Below are 19,224 nucleotides of genomic sequence, written 5' to 3' on the forward strand. Positions count from 1 at the left end.
TGAATCCATATTCAAAAACCTCCCAGAAAAGGAAAGCTCAAGACTACAGGGCTCTACTGGTCAATTCTACCAAACTTTTAAAGAAGAACTAATGTCAATCTTTCTCAAACTCTTCCAAAAAATTGAAAAGGAGGGAATACTTCCAAACTCATTTTATGAAGTAAACATTATCTTAATATCAAAGCCAGACAAAGACACCATAAAAAAAGAAAGCTGTAGGCCAATATCGCTGATAAATATAAATTTTTAAACCTTCAACAAAACACTACCAAACTTAATTGAACAACAAATTGAAACTATTATGTATCACATTCAAGAGGGATTTATCCCTGAGATGCAAGCATGGCTCAATGTATGAATCTATCTATATGATATGTCACATTAACAGAAGAATAAAAATCATATGATCATCTCAATAGATACCAAAAAAGCATTTGACAAAATTCAGCACCACTTTATAATAAAAAACGCTCAACAAACCAGGAGAAGAAAATTACCTCAACATGATCAAGATCATATATGAAAAAAACAATGGAGCTAGCACCAAACTCAAAGGTGAAGAACTGAAAGCTTTTCCTCTAAGATCAGAAACAAGCCAAGGATGTCGAGTCTCACCACTTTTACTCACCATGGAACTGGAAGTCCTATCTAGAGAAATTAGTCAAGAAAAATAAATTAAACTTATCCAAATCAAGAAAAGAATAAGTAAAATTATCTCTGTTTGCAGATGATATGATCCTATATGTAGAAAATCCTAAGGTTCTTTTAGTTTCTAAAATAATCCTGTTGAATAAACAAATTCCACAAGGTGGCAGGTCTCAAAATTAACATAAAAAATTGGTTATGTTTCTATACCCTAACAACAAACAATCCAAAAAAAGAAGTTAAGGAAAATAATCCCATTTATAATAACATCAAAAAATAGTTTGAAATAAATTTGTTGGCCAGAGATATTTGTACACTGAATGCTACAAAACACTGGTGAATGAAATTAAAGAAGACACAGATAAATGAAAACACATCTCATGTTCATGAATTGAAAGAGTCGATACCATTAAAATGTGCACATTACCCAAAGTGATCTATGGATTCAATGCAATTCCTATCAAAATCCCAGACTTTTTCACATAAACAGAAAAAATAACCCTAGGCCAGGCGTGGTGGCTCACGCCTGTAATCCCAGCACTTTGGGAGGCTGAGGCGGGCAGATCACGAGGTCAGGAGACTGAGACCATCCTGGCTAACATGGTGAAACCTCGTCTCTACTAAAAACACAAAAAATTAGCTGGGCATGGTGGCGGGTGCCTGTAGTCCCAGCTACTCGGGAGGCTGAGGCAGGAGAATGGCGTGAACCCGGGAGGCGGAGCTTGCAGTGAGCCAAGATCGCGCCACTGCACTCCAACCTGGGCGACTGTCTCAAAAAAAAAAAAGAAAAAGAAAAGAAAAGAAAAAAAGAAAAAATAACCCCAAAATCTATAAGGAACCACAAAGGACCCCCCAAAAGCCAAAACAACTGTGAGAAAGAGCAAAGCTGGAAGTCTCATACTTCCTGACTTCAAATTATATCACAAAGCCACAGTAATCAAAACAGTATAGTACTGGCATAGAGATGAACCTATAGATTAATGGAACAGGAGAGACACCCTAGAAATAAACCTAGTCAACTTGCCTTCAACAAGGATGCCAAGAATATATAATGGGGAAAGGATAATCTCTCCAACAGATGGTGTTGGGAAAACTGCACATTTAGTTATAAAAGAATAGAATTGAATCCTTATTTTACTCCACACACAAAAGTCAACTCAAAATTCACTATAAAATTAAATATAAAATCTGAAACTATGCAACAACTAATAGAAAACATAAGAGAAAAGCACTATAACTTTTTTCCCCATGATTTCTTGAATATGACACCAAAAGCACAGGACACAAAAGCAAAAATAGACAAAAGGGACAACTTTGAAAACCTTAAAATCTTCTGCACAGCAAATAAAACAATCAACAGGATGAAAAGGCAACCTATGAATTGGAAAAAAATATTTCCAAATCATATATCTGATAAGGGGTTAATTTCTAAAACATATAAGAAACTCCTACAACCAATTGCAAAATAAATAACTCAATTTAAAAATGGGCAAAGAGCTTAATTAAATAGACATTTCTTTTAAGAAGCCATACAAATGGCCAGTAGGTATATGAAAAGATGCTCGGCATCACTAACCATCAGGGAAATTCAAATCAAAACCACAATGAGGCCGGGCACTGTGGCTCACACCTGTTAATCCCAGCACTTTGGGAGGCTGAGGTAGGTGGATCATTTGAGGTCAGGAGTTTGAAACCAGCCTGGCCAACATGACGAAACCCCATCTGTACTAAAAATTAGCCAGACATGGTGGCGGGTGCCTGTAATCCCAGCTACTCAGGAGGCTGAAGCAGGAGAATCACTTGAACCCGGGAGACAGAGATTACAGTGACCCAAGATCGCACCACTGAACTCCAGCCTATACAACAGAGTGAAACTCTGTCTCGAAAAAAAATAAAAAAAACACAACAACACAATGAGATATCACCATATCCTTCACATCTGTTAGGATGGTCATTATTTAAAAAAACAAAACAAAACAAAAAACAGAAAATATCAAGTATTGGTGAGGAGGTGAGGATGAGGATGTAGAGAGATTGGAACCCTTGCACACCATTGGGGAGCAAGATACAGGCACTCTATGGAAAATAGTACAGAAGTTCTTTGAAAAATCTGAAAATAAAAATACTATATGATCCATCCGTCTCATTTCTAGGTATGTATCCAAAATAATTTAGAGCAGGATCTCAAAGAGATATTTGAACTCTCATGTTCATTGTGGCATTATTCACACCAATCAAGATGGGAAACAACCTAAATGTCTATCGACGGATGAATGGATAAAGAAATATGTAATATATATATATGCAATGGAATATTATTTAGTATTTTAAAAGAAACTCCCATGATTTGTTTTAGCATGGATAAACTTTGAGAACATTATGCTAAGTGAAATAAACCAGTCACAGACGGACAAATACTTTAATTTTCCACTTACATGAAGTATCTAAAGTAGTCAAACTCACAGAAGCAGAAAGTAGAATGGTGGGGAAAGTGAGGTATTATTTATCAATACAGTTTCAGTCATGCAAAACAAAAAAGTGGTGGAGATCTGCTGTATAACAATGCATACATAGACCTGGCATGGTGGCTCACGCCTGTAATCCCAGCACTTTGGGAGGCTGAGGCGGGCAGATCACTTGAGGTCAGGAGTTTGAGACTAGCCTGGCCAACATGGTGAAACCCCATCTCTACTAAAAATACAAAAATTAGCCGGGCATGGTGGCAGGTGCCTGTAATCCCAGCTACTCAGGAGGCTGAGGCAGGAGAACCACCTGAACCCGGGAGGTGGAGGTTGCAGTGAATAGAGATCATGCCACTGCACTCTACCCTGGGCCGTAAGAGTGAAACTCCATCTCAAAAAAAAAAAAATGCACATATAGTAAATACTATAATACCGTACTGTCCACTTACAAATTTGTTAAGAGGGTAGATCCCATCTTATGTGTTTTTTACAATTAAAAAAAAGAAATTATGCCAGCAAGAGTCACATACCTATGCATCGAAATGTACAGTCAACAAATTACAAATGGATAAACCATTTTGGATAAGGCCTGCACCTGCAACCTAGAATGACTACCACTTTGTCTCAATGTTATCACTGACCAGCTGTGTAACCATGGGCAACTTTCTTGCCTAGTCTGGGCTTCACTTTCCTCAGTAAAATGACTAAAATAAATTAACTCTAAAGTTGATCCTAACAAAGTTGTATCGCCCTGAGTTTCTGGTTTACTCAGCGTAACCTTCATGACAAGAAGCAAAGTTATCAACCAACTGTCCTTAGACAGACCTAATTTTACATTTTCATGTAGCTCATTGAGGCAATTTCTTCCCTAGTCTATTCCTTTGTGCTGAACTTTTTTAAGTTTGACACTCTAGATATCCGTGTGCCTCAAGCAAAACAGTTGACAGAAAGCCATGAACCCATCATGCCCTGATTCATAGGAAGTAATTACTAATAATCCTAATTCTGGTTCATAGTTTACTTGTCAGTAATTACAGCTGCAGTTGAATGCTTTTAGCATTAACCATCAGCCCAGAGTTGCAGCTCCCTCCTCATCTCAGGGAAATGGAACTGTGAGTACCTTTCAAAGCAAGGTTTGCTGCTTTTTTGCCTGGAACGCTTTTTAATTGAGTATCATTTGGAAACTTCTAAATCCCATTTTAGAGCTTCTGGTCACTGCGTTACTTATTGCAGCCCTAAAAGCTAGTTATGAGGCATGCCTGAACAGTGCGAATGTCAAAGCAAAAATTACGATCATCTCTGCTTTCTTCCGAGAATGAAAAGAGCCATCATCCTGACCTTTTTTTTTAATATACTACAAGAAATCTAAGATAACAAAGCTGTATGAGAAAGTACTTATGAATTTGGGATTGAAATTGCACTTCTAATTTAAGAGTTTTCCATCTAGTTAGGAGGGTTTAAAATTGTTAGGTTGTTCAGAAACCCACAGACTATGTAAATGTACAATTTTCGTATATCCACCCAACTGCCTGACTTGAAACTTTAGTCATCTTTACCTTCGCCCTCTCTTCCCCACCCACATCTAATGAGTCAACAAACTCAACCCATTCTACTTTTCTAATGATTTTGGAATTTACTCCCCCACCTCCACCCCCATTACTGCTGAAAAGGCAATTAAAGATCTCATTACTTCTTAAGCGGCTGAGTGGTTGGCTTGATCCCAGCCCCTCTCCACCTCAGGACTCTCCTACACGGACACAAGACATGGCTTTACTAAAGCACAAATTGGAGGCTGATTTTCTACTTATAAATACATGATGGCTCCCTGGGGCATAAATGAGTCAAAGCCTTAGTTTGGTACTTCCTACTTCTTTAGCTTCTTCTCTTAGACTTCCACTTCATCACTTCCAGCTGTCTAAATGCCACCCACAAGACTTATTATTTGTCATCCCTTGAATTACAAAATGCTCTGTGCACTTGCAAATATTTCTGTTAGCTCTTTTCTTTGCCAAGAATTCCCAACTTTATATACTGAAATCTTACTTATCTTTGAATATGAAGCTCACCCATCAATTTCTATGAAACTTCCCACAACTCTTTTAGAACAGCTCAATTGTCTTTCCTACATGCTTCCCTAGAACATTTATTTATTCACTCATTCATTTTTTTTTCATTCACCAAATCTTTAAGAAGCAACTAAATTCTGGAGATATGGACTCCTGCCCTTGGGAAGCCTACCTTCTTATAGACTATTTCTACCACATGGATGCTAGCTCATAGTCTTTTTACCCATATTTTAATCAGTGTCCTGTTTCCTTCATTGGACCACAAACTCCTTGAAGGAAAGAGATTATGTTTTATTCAGTGCCCAGAACAATGAGTGATTTTCAACTAATATCTATTGAATTTTACTTAAACAGGCTTATCTCTTGAGTATGTATGTACAAGTATGTATTTGTATTCGAGCCAAGAAACTTACAATACCTTGTACTTTGGTAGCTGTGCGCTGCCCTAGACATCATCTATATGTCACTGTCTAGCTTAAAACAAAACAGATGCTGGTGCAAACATCTCACCAGCATTAGTGGAGGTCATGAATAAGAAGCAGTTATCACAGTGACTGGCATCTGAAATTGCTAAAAAAAACACAAATCTATCTTCAGCTTAATTTGAGTAGCCTTACATTTTTTAAGATTCAAAATAAGCTGGTCTTTAAGTTTGATGGACTTTTCAAGTAAGAACGTCCAACAAAGCAAGAGTTTTCATCCAACCCATTTCCTCAAAGGGTTTACCATTCAATCAGTGATAGTAGAGGCATTTGCAAAGAGTAGAAAAAGGTGAATATTTGAATTTCTGTAAGAGATCTGGGTTTCAGGACCAGCTCTGACATGAATAACTTCTGGAAAATCACCTCATTTCTCCATTACTTAGTTTTCTTATCTGTCAGAGATGGGGACATTAATAACACTTTTACCTCTCTTGAAGAGTTTTGTGGATAAAAATATAATAACTATAAAATTAGCCTGAAAAAAGGTAAAAGCTTATCAAATGTGAGGTAGTATTTGTAATAGTAAAAACTTATGAAAGGCTGTCATGACTGAATGATCTCTGAGGGATGTCCCCAAGCACATATAAGGCTGTTTGGTAAACTGATACACACATGGTCAGGGATTTAGTGGCAAGAGATAATAAATCCTCCCCAGGTCCTCTTGGGGCAGATAAGAAACAAGTATAGCCAACCCTCAGTGACCTGTGATAACAAGGCCAGGGATGATACGGATAAACGGATTTCACAGATTATCCAAAAATATAACTTTTCCCAATTACGACCTCTAAACTTTTGCAGAAATTCCTTAAAAGGAGCCAAATTACTTTCACCTGGACTCATAACCTACATGAGTTTCACCACCAGTCCCTACCCCTTCTCGTGCCTAGATACAGCTGCAAAAAAAAAAAAAAAAAAAAAAAAAAAAAAAAAAAAAAAAAAAAAAAAAAAAAAAGAAGAACAAGTAAATCTGCTGGGGCAGCTGCCATACCTAATGCTGAGCTACCCGTGAGAACTCAGTACATTTCATTTTCAGAGACCAATGAGGTGCTGGCCCTGTCTATATTTTCCTAGTGCAAGGAAAAAGCAACCTAGGGCCTGCCAACCCAGAAAATTCTGTAAGTGACCTCAAACCATGGTAATTTCCCCAAGCCGCCTGAAGGAGCTTGTCCCTTCAACTGATCCCTTGGCAGCAATGAAATCAGGTCTTGGATAATTCCTAATCCAGAATTTTTCTGCAGATTTCCAAAGCTGGGGCAGGAAATGGCTTAGAAATGAACAAATCTGTTATTTGAATTATTCAACAATTCTTTCCCTGACAACCCCATGAGGGAGTTGCTTTCCTGTCATATCTCATTATGAAAGCTTTTCTTTCCCTTCTTTTTGCTGCTTTTCCTGAAATATTGGCAAGATAATTCAAAAACACTGTGAAAAGCACCTTGGGAACGACCATCTGCAAAACAGCAGCTCCATAGGTTACATGCAGCTTAATCTTACTTAGGGACTCAAGAACAAAATGTAGGCAGGTTAAAAATCAGGAAATCATTGATACCCTCGCAATGGGAATTAGAGCAACACTGAGAAAAATGAACTAGCAATGACACCTACTTTAAGTGGCTTGCATTCTCATTCACTCATTGATTCAATGAATGTTTGTTGAGTGTTTGCTCATGCCAGACACTCCAAAGAGTACATTTGGGTTCTGTCTGTCCAGTTTCTAGAATACTATCAGTAACTGCAGCATGCAATTCTCCTCCAAATCTGTCCATTTTGCATTTATGCCAGTGAAATAAGTAAATGGAGAGAGTGCAAGAAGGTAGTATGACAGCCATCCCAGTTTGCCCAGAACTAAGGGAGTCCCGGGGACATAGGACTTTCCAGGTTTTTGTTTTTTGTTTTTTGTTTTTGCCCAGACCAGAATGCAGTGGCATGATCATGACTCACTGTAGCCTCAACCTTTTGACCTCCCAGGCTCAAGTGATCCCCCTGCCTCAGCCTCCTAAGTAGCTGGGACCATAGGTGTGCACTACCACACCCAGCTAATTTTTTTAATTTTTTTGTGAAGACAGTGTCTTACTGTATTGTCCAGGCTGGTCTTGAACTCCAGGGCTCAAGGGGTCCTCCCGCCTCAGTCTCCCAAAGTGCTGGGATTATAGGCATGTGCCACCATGCCCTTCCTCAGATTTCAAACTGAGAAAGTCCTGGGAAAATAAGTATAAGTCGGATTTGACCTTTGACAGTCTTTTGTGTGACCTTTGATGATTTTTTTTTAAATCCTTAGGCCTCAGTTTCCACATCTGTAGAATAAAAGCACAAGAAGAGATTATCTCTAAGAATTACCTTCAGCTTCAGTATTCTAAGAGTGAATTTAACATGTTTTTAGGATTAGAATGGGTTCTGGAGAGGCTATAAGGATATCAGGAGCTCCTTAGAAATATCTATGCACAAATAAAAATAACACCGTGTTAAAATCCGGCTAGATTCCCAAGATTACAATGATCTAATCTAAACTTAAGCCACTCCTTTTAATTAAACATCTGCGTTCTTTGCCTCCATGCCTGGATAAACTTAGCTCAGCACAGAAAAAGTTCTATTCAGAAACTGACAGAGAATCCCAGAGTCTGTTCCCATAATAAATAGCTCAAAATTATATTCAACTGGGTTCCTTAAGCAATTAAGCAGAGTGATCATCTCATAGTATTTCAGGTGAAATAGACTTTTGTTGCCATTAGGTGCTTTTGTATTATGGGTAAGATCGTAGAGGGAATTAAGGAGCACAGACCACGTGAATAATCACATCTTTGAAAGAATCACAAGAAATCAGACGGGAAGATGGGGAGAGGAATGAAGCCTGATTCAAATTCTAACGCTAGCTTAGACAAAGACTTTACTTTTCCTGGACTTTAATAGCTTCATCTGTAAAATGAGAAAAAAAACATATTTCCCAGGGTTGTGTGAGGGTAAACTTGCTCTTTCTTTTTTTTTTGAGACAGAGTCTTGTTCTGTCGCCCAGGCTGGAGTGCAGTGGTGTGATCTCAGCGCACTGCAAGCTCCGCCTCCCGGGTTCACGCCAGTCTCCTGCCTCAGCCTCCTGAGTAGATGGGACTACAGGCGCCTGCCGCCATGCCTGGCCAATTTTTTGTACTTTTAGTAGAGACGGGGTTTCACTGTGTTAGCCAGGATGGTCTCCATCTCCTAACCTCGTGATCCGCCCGCCTCAGCCTCCCAAAGTGCTGGGATTACAGGCGTCAGCCACCACACCTGGCCCTAAATAAATTTTATTTTATAAACTCATCCTTATATTTTATACATATAGTGTGTATATATATATACACTATACATAATATACACACATACTTTATTATATATAGTTTGTATATATGTATAAAAACTACTATATATACACTACTATTCATATAAAATATAAAGGATTTATAAAATAAAATTTATTTGTATATAAACCTATATATATAATATATAACTTGAAGGATTTACAAAATAAAATTCATTTATATACAAACCTATATAGAATTTGTATTATGTATAATATATGCTATACATAATATATAATTTATATATAACATATAACTTTCATATGTTATATATTATATATAAATTGTGTAGTTTTATATATATATATACACATTATATATGCAGTCAACCCTTGAACAACCCAGGGGTTAGGTGCACCAACCCCACACAGTCAAGAATCCACATATAACTTTTGAGTCCCCCAAAATTTAACTACTAATAGCCAATTGTTGACCTGAAGCCTCACTGATAACATAAAGCTGATTAACATATATTTTGTATATGTATTATATACTGTATTCTTATAATAGAGACAATATTATTAAAATTATAAGGAAGAGAAAATATTTTTACTGTTCATTATGTGGAAGTGGATCATCATAAGTGGCGCATGGCTTTTAGGCTCATTATTTTCATGTTGAGTAGGTGCAGAGGAGGAGGAGGAGGACGGGGAGGGGTTGGTCTTGCTCTCTCAGGGGTGGCAGAGGAGAAGAAAACTCATGTATAAGCAGACCCATGCAGTTAAAGGGTCAACTGTATAAAACACTTCTAAAAACATTAATAGAGAATACGTACTGTCCAACTGCAACAGTCCTTGATATGAACAGCATTTCTAAACACCAAAAAGGCCATGCAAATCTAGAGGGATATGTTGTGAAAGATTAAGTAGCAAAACCACTATCTTTAGCTGCTTCAAGTCCCATCAGATCCCCTTTTTGGCTAACCCAAGAGTCTCCCAGATTAAAATAGGAAGTAAGGTGTCATTGAGCTCCCCTCCATGTCTCTGAGGAGCATTTTCCCTTAAATTGTTGGAGACAAACAGCAATCTAAGAATATTTTGTGATCTATAGAATCTCATGCTAACAAAGGCCTCCAGATGCCCTACTCTGGTGATGCTTTCTCCGACTTGGAAAAATGCTCACCCAGACCCTGCTTAAGCAGAGTCAGGAACAGAGAACTAATGAGCTCCTACAGTTTTTATCCTGCCATTTTGCCTTCATTTAATGCATCTTCCCAGATCAGTTCATCATTGGTCCATCTGATTGCATTCTTTGGGATTCCTGAGACTAATATGTGCTAAACTCCATGCCTACCACTCATGCAGTAGGTACTCAATAAATGGCATTGTTCTCCCTTGTACTACTTTCTTTTTCCTACATAATCACTGGCTCAAATTAGGGCACAGTTAGCATTCTTTAAAAAAAGCTTTTCCTGGCCAGGCACGGTGACTCATGCCTATAATCCCAGCACTTTGGGAGGCTGAGGGGGGCCAATCACCTGAGGTCAGAAGTTCGAGACCAACCTGGCCAACATGGTGAACCACCCCCCCTCCCCCGACCCCGCCGCTCTCTACTAAAAATACAAAAATTAGCCGGGCGTGATGGCAGGCTCTTGTAATCCCAGCTACTTGGGAGGCTGAGGCAGGACAATTGCTTGAACCTGGGAGGTGGGGTTTGCAGTGAGCCACGATTGCACCACTGCACTCCAACCTGGGCGACAGAACGAGACTCTGTCTTAAAAAAAATTTTTTTTTTTAAAGCTTTTCCTGATGTCCAGGAAGACCTGCCATGGGCTGACAACCAGGATATTCCTCTGGGAATTAACAGGGAAAATTCAAGAGGAAGAGAGGAGAGCAAAGTGGCAATTTGGCACTGGGAGGATCTGAATTCTATTTGCAAGGAAAAAAGACTCCCTTGCCTTTAGATTGGCGAGTAGCCCATGAGCTGCTGAAATTTCAATCCAATGGTAAAAGTATATTGCTCCCCCAGTCCTTACACCCTTATACCCATGGCATGGCAATGCTGTCCCAAGTTTGATTTAACTTTCTTGCCAATACACGGGAACAGGTTGTTAGAAAACAATTATCTCAAGACCTCCCTCAAAACTGTGCTGTTTTTCAACCCCATTCGTGTTGAGATAGCAGTGTACGATTGCAGGATGATTTATCTCTCAGTACTGATCTGTTCCTACATTACTGGACATTTCCTCCACAGCTGATTCCATCAATCATGCAATCATCTGAGCAGCTCTGCAGCCCATGCGCCTCTGACAGAGCCACGCTTTTGCTATTTATCTTCCATGCCGTATCTCACTCTTGTCAGTTTTAATTCTGCTCCATTCTCATTTTCTTCTCCTATCCCCTGAGGGCTCTGTCTGGAACATACTATTATTCAGTATTTACAGGGATGTCACTTGAAAAATGTCACCATCGGAAATGACAAAAATTCAGGGATTTGCACAGAATCATCTGTGCCCCAACCACCATTTTGAATTTTTATACCATGATGTAAATTCCACAACTACCCATGAATCTCTAAAATTATTGACTTGGTTCAAAGGAAGCCTTAGGGCAAGAGTGTGACATTTGCAAAAATCCTTCCAGTTTAATTGCAAAGGTTTCATTTTGGAGGAGACTTTATTCAACTTTCTATTTTTAGAAAAAAATGTAATTTAGAAGTGCTCACACCATTATTAATGTTGTCACACAAGTGAGGCCTCAAGATCTATCCCTAAACCTCTAAAATTTATCATTATGAATTGTCTACATTGTATTATCAAATGTATTTCTTTTTTAATAACGGAATTAAAATGCTTACTTAACTAACACCCACATAGCATTTTTGCTGTCCCGGGACCTGCTCTAAGCATGTATACACACATATGTTAATCGTCAAACCAAAATGTTATTGCTGTCAAGACAGGGTATTTGGGCAAACTGTTTAAATAGAAGGAGAAGTCCATTTATTCATTTATACTATACCCTCAACTTTTTCACATTGTCTTTCAGATGCTGACCACAATTCTGAAAATAAATATGGTGATTTGCATGTTCATAAAAGAGAAAGATGAAGGACTAAAAAGTTAGCAGACTCACAGAGGTGGCTCAGCCAGTATCTTAGCCTGTATCTGTCAATTCCAGATATTCTGCTTCTCAATGTCCCACCATGCCGATCTCTATCTTTGCCTTTGGAAAGGGATCTGATATGCCAGGTTATTGTAAAAGCTTCTTTCTTAAAGTTTTGGCTCAACCTTTGTCCTGGTGTAACATCTTGTCAGTCGAAGCTCAGCCATCTTTTTGTATCAGCCTTGGTGCCAATTCACTGTGTCCAGATTTATCATGAAGGAGGTGATGAGGTGGAAAGTGTACTTGCCTTTTCCCTAGATTGGACTAGAGTGACACAAAATTCTGGACCTGTCCTTGGGCCTGTACTGGACGCCAGGTCACATGAGCTGACTCCCCTTACAAAAATAAAAGCATCCTCCCCCTGGTATAGCCAGGCTCACCAGAGTTCTACACCTGAGTCTGGGGCCCAAGGTCCAGCTAGGGAAAACGTTCATTTAACTTCCTTTGTTCAGTAAGCTATTTCCCCTAAAGGGTTCTACATGGAGCAGTGACTGGACAATGGGCAATAAGTATTTCTTTGTCCCCTGGCCAGTCTCACATATCACAGACAACGTGGAGGAAGCTCAGCTGGACCAGAAGAGCCAGAAACTGGGGGCATGCAGTGGCAGATCATGAGGGCAAGGCCACTCACCAGCAGGGAGACCCAGTGAATGGGGAGCAGATGGCAACAGGAAAGACTGGAGGCCAGTCTGATAGGAAGGCAAACACCAGCAAGAGGCAATTCTGGGATCATTTATGGGAAACCGAGGCATGGTCTGCAGAGACAACCCCCCCTCACACTTCCAGAGAGATGAACGGAGACCTGATCTCTGAGAACCCAATCTTCTGAACAAGTTGTCAACATGCTAATAAGCATAGTGTCTTACTCTGTAGCAGGTACTTTTGCTTTATGGGTTATTAACTCTCCATCTTCTCAACAATCATATCCAGCAAGTGCTACTTCTATCCCCGATGTACGTATAAATTTGTCCAACCATGTAGCTCATAAGCAAATTAACTGTAAATTCCAAACCTAGATACACCGACCCTAGAAACTACACTCTCACTACTTTCCTACTCACCACCATCTCTTAAAGTTGAGGTGAGAACTAAGTAACAAGCACTTACGAGCTGCAAATTTAAGTGGAAAGCACTAGTCCAAGCATTTGTTTGAAACCCCCCCCACAATTTGTACAACAACCCTATGAGATAGTGTGTCCGTCAGCATTTGGTCAGAAAAACAGAAGGTATTTTGCACGTTCTAAGTATCAATAGTTCTAATGCAGGAAATTAGAGGTTTGCAGTCTTTTGGAAAGACTTAGCAATGAAGTTCACGGAAGCCACTAGGACCTTTCTGCCTGCTGCTGTGTCTATGCAAGTGGGAGTCGACACTCACCCAGAGGCCACTGAACACCTTAAGGACCTCTGGGAGGGTCTCTCTGGCTTCTCAGCCAGCATCCCTGAGATAGGTGATTCTTAGGCTTACCTGAAAGCCATTATAAATCTGTTATCCACCTGCCCACACATTTGCCTGCAACCAACTCCCTTAAAACATAATGGCTGCTGCTTCTCTTGTTTTAGGAAAATCTCACACAAGTGCCTCTCCTTGGCAGACTCTACACAAAGCCATACACAAAAAGATGTTCTAAGAACCACAGTTATTGGCTTCTCCACAGTACACGGCAGATTTAGAAGGCAGTAAAGATGCATCAAGTTGAGAACAGATGATCTGGTAGAATTAGGTATAATTCGTATACCCATTTTACAGTTGATGAAACTGAGGCAGAGGCACAAAGCGGTTAATCAATTTATGCCGAATCACATAACTTTAGTAAATGATAAAGCCATGATTCAAATGTAGAGGGTCTGGCTCCATAATCTATGTTCTTGCCATTGCATGAGATTGTTTTCATGGATGACTTAACTCAGCACAGCTCGGCACACCTGTTAGTGTGTTGGTGGTTGGGTTTTTATTCTTATTGTAGTGGTGTCTGGGTTTTTATTCTTATTGTTACATTTCTTGTGTTACTATATTTGTTTTTCTCATAATTAGCACAACTGGGATTGCTCAGCTAATACCCGTGGAATGTTGGACACCCCCACTCACAGTCTGCCCCATATCTCAAGGCAACCTAAGACGGGTTTTCTTCCTCTAATGAATATATCATTATGACTTAGTCCAAGATTTCTAAATAATTACCAGTTCCAAAAACCCAGCATCCTGAGTATCTACAGATGTGTGCATGAATACAAGCATACATGCACACACATATGCACACACACACACACATACTCAGTCTTTATGAGCACCAACGTAACTGTATTTCAATGGATGCGATTGATGGGGGCGAGTTCCAGGAGCTTCACCCAGGCAATCCCGGCTGGCCAATTATTACAGGCAGCCTGCTCCCACCTATTCACCACACAGAACACATGTCAAAGTGTACTCAGAAACAACCCTAGGCCGCAGCACACTGAGAAAGTGAGGCTGAGCATCGGACTTGCTGACTTTGGGCTGCCCGGCATTGCCCGGAACGCGTGTGTGGTCTCTGATTCCATCTCTAGATACTGCAGGGAAGGCTCTGTAATTGGAAAATGCTGCCCAAGCAGAAAGTCTGCCTTGCTTAATAAACAGGGCTCTCTGAAGAAGTTCAAAATTACCAGAGGAGAAACACAGCTTGGTGTTACCATCAGTGTTCTAGAACTAGCTGAAATTGATCCAAGGTTTTAGCTATGATCTTTCTCCTACAGCTCATTTAACCATGCAATTAGGCAGTTAAGTAGATGCAAAATATTTAAAATTAAAGATGCTTCTCCATCAAGCCAGTGGTCAGAACTTTTTAAAGTAAATGATCAATTTGCTCTTTCTTCGTTCATCTCTCATTCCTATCTATCCCCAATCACGCTTAGGAAAAAAAAAAAAAAAGAAAGAAAGAGAGGGTGCTTATCTTAACACAGCAATTTCATGATTTCTATCAAATGGTAGGAGCAAAAATAAGAATCTGGAAGATTTCAAATGAAAACGCTATAGAGCAGAGCAAGGGCACAAACACGTGGCTAATAGTGTATTTTGTAAATGTAAGGGAGAAAATTATGCATGAATACAAAATTTCCATGATAGGAAGGTGAACAGCCTGTTTCACGACTGCAAATTCAATGCTGGAAATCACATCACTCTGAACAGGTATATAGTATTATATTCCGATTGAGAAAGGAATGCCATGCAAATGCACTCGGCGAAAAGGTAGCAGAGGAATATTGCATCTTTAATAGGATTTTTTATTCAAATGTGCTGAGCCAAACCATTTAAAATTGCATTTGAATAGTAAACAGATAACATCATCGTTTTTAAAAATCTGCACACTTGTGCCGGATCAACAGAGAGCCTGCAAAATAAAGACAGAGAGAAGGAGGTATCAGCTCTGAATAGAAAATAAAATTAAATATGACTTCTCGGTCATGAGGCTTTCTTCAGGCCTCAAAAAGGTAAAGCAAGGTTAACTCCATCCTTCCTCAGCACAACTCCGGGAAGGTTTCTGAGCCAGCAGCTTCTTCCTCATCAATGTACATTTTACGAGCACAAGTTTAATTTGAGTGAAGGTTTTTCTTGCCTCTTCCACCAAATTGCTTTAGTTTCATTCATCAATTTGCATTATTGGTGTTTAGTACAAGATATCAGGGAAAGGTGAAGGAGAAATGCAATCAGACAATGGTCCCCACAGAATTAAAATGCCAGTGATTCAAATGCAGAGGACATCTAAGGATGCCCAAGAAACCATAGTAACCATCATCCCTTCCAGGAAAGCCTCAGTTTCCCGGAATCCTCCCAAATGAATTCTTATGTTAGACAAAGTTTCTGCATAACTAAAAGCTAGACCTTTATGTGAGTCAGACATTCCTATCAGCCTCAGTTTTCCAGAAATATTTTAAAAACATTTTCCTACATAAAGTATACAGTTCAGTGCTCTGTGGGGGAAGGGGGTCTTTTGTCTACTTTAATTAGCATTAGTCAGGAGAAATTCATATGGGAGAGGAAGAATTTCGTGAGTCAGGGAAAGCATAGATGGCTGTAAGCTGAAGAATTCCTCAAATTTTGGAGAACTTCTGAGGCCAGGGTTTTGTGATCTGTCCATGAGGTGATGTCATTTTTCTCTTTTCTGTGTAGTTTATCTCACCAGGTTGCCACCCAGCCTTCTAGTACATTCTGTTCTCCTTGAAGAAAGCATCTTGGTAAAGGAGTTGGAGATTTACACCCAGAAAAGCTGAACTGGAAGTTTCTGGTGTGTCCCATCCAGAGGAACCCTGTAATGGATCAGAGGCCAGTCTGAGGCTTGCCTATAAAGCAGGGAGAGGCACAATCGAAATCAGAGAATCGGCACAGCAGAGATGCTAGATTGTATTGTGCTTACATGATGACTTTAGGATATTTTTTTTTTTGAGACAGAATCTTGCTATGTTGCCCAGGCTGGCCTCGAACCCTGAGCTCAAGTGATCATCCTTCCTTTCAGCCTCACTGAAGCTGGGATTACAGGTATGTGCCATCATGCCCAGCTTCTGAAGAATTTTTTTTTTTTGTCATGGCCCAATAACTTTTTAAATTCTATTTACAAATTTCTAAATACATAATAGTGAAAACATCAAAAATATAAAAAGGTATTCAGACAAACTGTCTCCCACTATTGTCCTCTAACTTCCCTGCTGTCATCTCTTTGAATAGGTGACCATCTGCTTTTTCGTTATTATTCATCTTTTATTTATTTATTTATTTATTTAGGGAAAGAGTCTTGCTCTTGTTGCCCAGGAAGGAGTGTAGTGGCATAATCTCCACTCACTGCAACCTCCATCTCCTGGGTTCAAGTTATTCTCCTGCCTCATCCTCCCAAGTAGCTGGAATTACAGGTGTGGGCCACCATACCTGGCTAATTTTTGTATTTTTAGTAAAGGCAAGGTTTCAAGGCTGGTCTTGAACTCTTGACCTCAAGTGATGCACCTGTCTCGGCCTCCCAAAGTGCTGGGATTACAGGCATGAACCACTACACCCAGCTGTTATTTTTCATCTCTCCAGAAAGTTTTGATGTGTTTGAGTCATGACTTCTTGGCTTCCTCAAGCATCTTCTAGACCTTGACATGCTTGACATCTCAGGCCCTCATTTTTCTCTAAGGATCAGACTTCTCAGTTTTTATACTGATCATCTTTCAAGAAATGAAAGCTTATCTTTTCATTCCAATTCAGAACCACCACCAAGATGTTAATAATATTTTCAGACACAAATACAATTTCTTAGTAAGTTTGATCATTGTTTTGGAATATGAAAACTTTGTTTCTTCTCAGGTAAATCCATCATTTTGAAATGATCTTTCACTAATGACAATTTAAAAGGATTAAAACCAGTCTTACTCACCCATACATTAATTTGTTCTCTTTGAGTTTAAAGGTAGATTTTATTATCTCAGAAAATACTGTTGATGATATTTGCTATTATTTTATGGTATCTGCAGGTTTTGTTTGTCCAACAATAATTCCCCCTACTTTTGGTGACTGTACCCCATTCTTAGTTGGAGAATAATCCCTATTCTCAGCCCTTGTGTTTCAGATTGAGTTGATACAATGCTTTAACAACAAGAATAGACATGTGACCCTTTCCAGGCCAATCAAAGTCAGATTTCCCACGGCTACTGTGATTTGTTTTGGGATCATCACATGACCCAAGCAGACCAATGAAAACTTGCCCTGGCCCTTTTATTGTCTGTCTTGGGAAAGAGAAATTCTCCGTACTCTAGAGTTACTAACCCAGGAGGTTTGTCAACCCAGAGCTGCTGGAGGCCATCCTGCCACCCACTGATGGACCTTACCCAAGAATGAAGTGATTTCATAGTGTCTGTGGTGGCAAATTACAAAGAAAAGCAGAACTGAAAAATAGAGAAAGACAGATCTTAATTGTTTAATATCTGAATCCAAAGTCTCCTTTTCAAAATGTGAACTAACTAATCCCCTTTTGTTCAAACCATTTGAATTGATTTTTTGCCACTAGCAACTAAATGAGTCCTTTTATAGTATTTAATTGCAGTAGCAGTCGACCTACATTTATTCTATTTAAAACTGATCATTGGTTCACTCATACCGCCACCAACACTTCTGTGAGATATAGTACTGTACATAGACCAAAAAGCTCTCCAAATATTACTGCTTACCTCTTTACAGACACTAAGCATTAAAATATGCTGGTACCATGTATCAACTGGTATGAGATATTCGGCTAGTTCCAAAACCTGAAGAATTTCCACCCGGATTGGTACTTAAGGTCCTAAAAAATATTTTTTGGAGGCTGACACTTGTAATCTCAAGAGTTCATCTAGTCCAGTAATTTCCACGTCAGGCCCCACCTGACCTCAGAATCAGAACCTACAAGAGCAGGACCCAAGAATTGATACTGTTAATGTCTTAGTACCAATATCTGTCTTAGTCAATGCAGGCTGCTATAACAAAATGCCATAGACTGGATGGCTTATAAACAACAATAATTTATTTCTCACAGCTCTGAAGCCTAGGAATCCAAGATCAAGGTGTTGATAGATTCAGTGTCTGATGAGCGCTAACTTCCTGGTTCATAGATGGTGATATGGCTGTGTCTCCACCCAAATCTCACCTTGAATTGTAATAGTCCCCACATGTCAAGGGCAGGGCCAGGTTGAGATAATTGAATTCTGAGGGCGGTTTCCCCCATACTGTTCATGTGGTAGTGAATAAGTCTCACGAGATCTGATGGTTCTGTAAGTGGGAGTTCCTCTGCACAAGCTCTCTTGCCTGCCACCACAGAGGTAGTCCCGTTGCTCTTCCTTCATCTTCCGCCATGATTGTGAGGCATGAGTCCCTTAAGCCTCTTTCCTTTATAAATTACTCAGTCTCGGGTATTTCTTTATTAGCAGCATAAGAACAGACTAATACAGATGGCTGTCTTCTCAATGTGTCCTCCCATGGCAGAAGGGATGAGGGTGCTCTCCAGGGACTTTTCTATAAGGGAACTAATCCACCTCCACTTCACAACCTAATTACCCTCCCAAAGGCCCTACCTCCTAATGCCATCACATTGGAAGTAAGAATTTCAATGTATAAATTTTGGAGAGACACAAACATTTGGTCTCCAGCAATTAACAAA

Source organism: Nomascus leucogenys, chromosome 20 (assembly GCF_006542625.1).
Source record: "Nomascus leucogenys isolate Asia chromosome 20, Asia_NLE_v1, whole genome shotgun sequence".
NCBI classification, from domain to species: Eukaryota; Metazoa; Chordata; class Mammalia; order Primates; family Hylobatidae; genus Nomascus; species Nomascus leucogenys.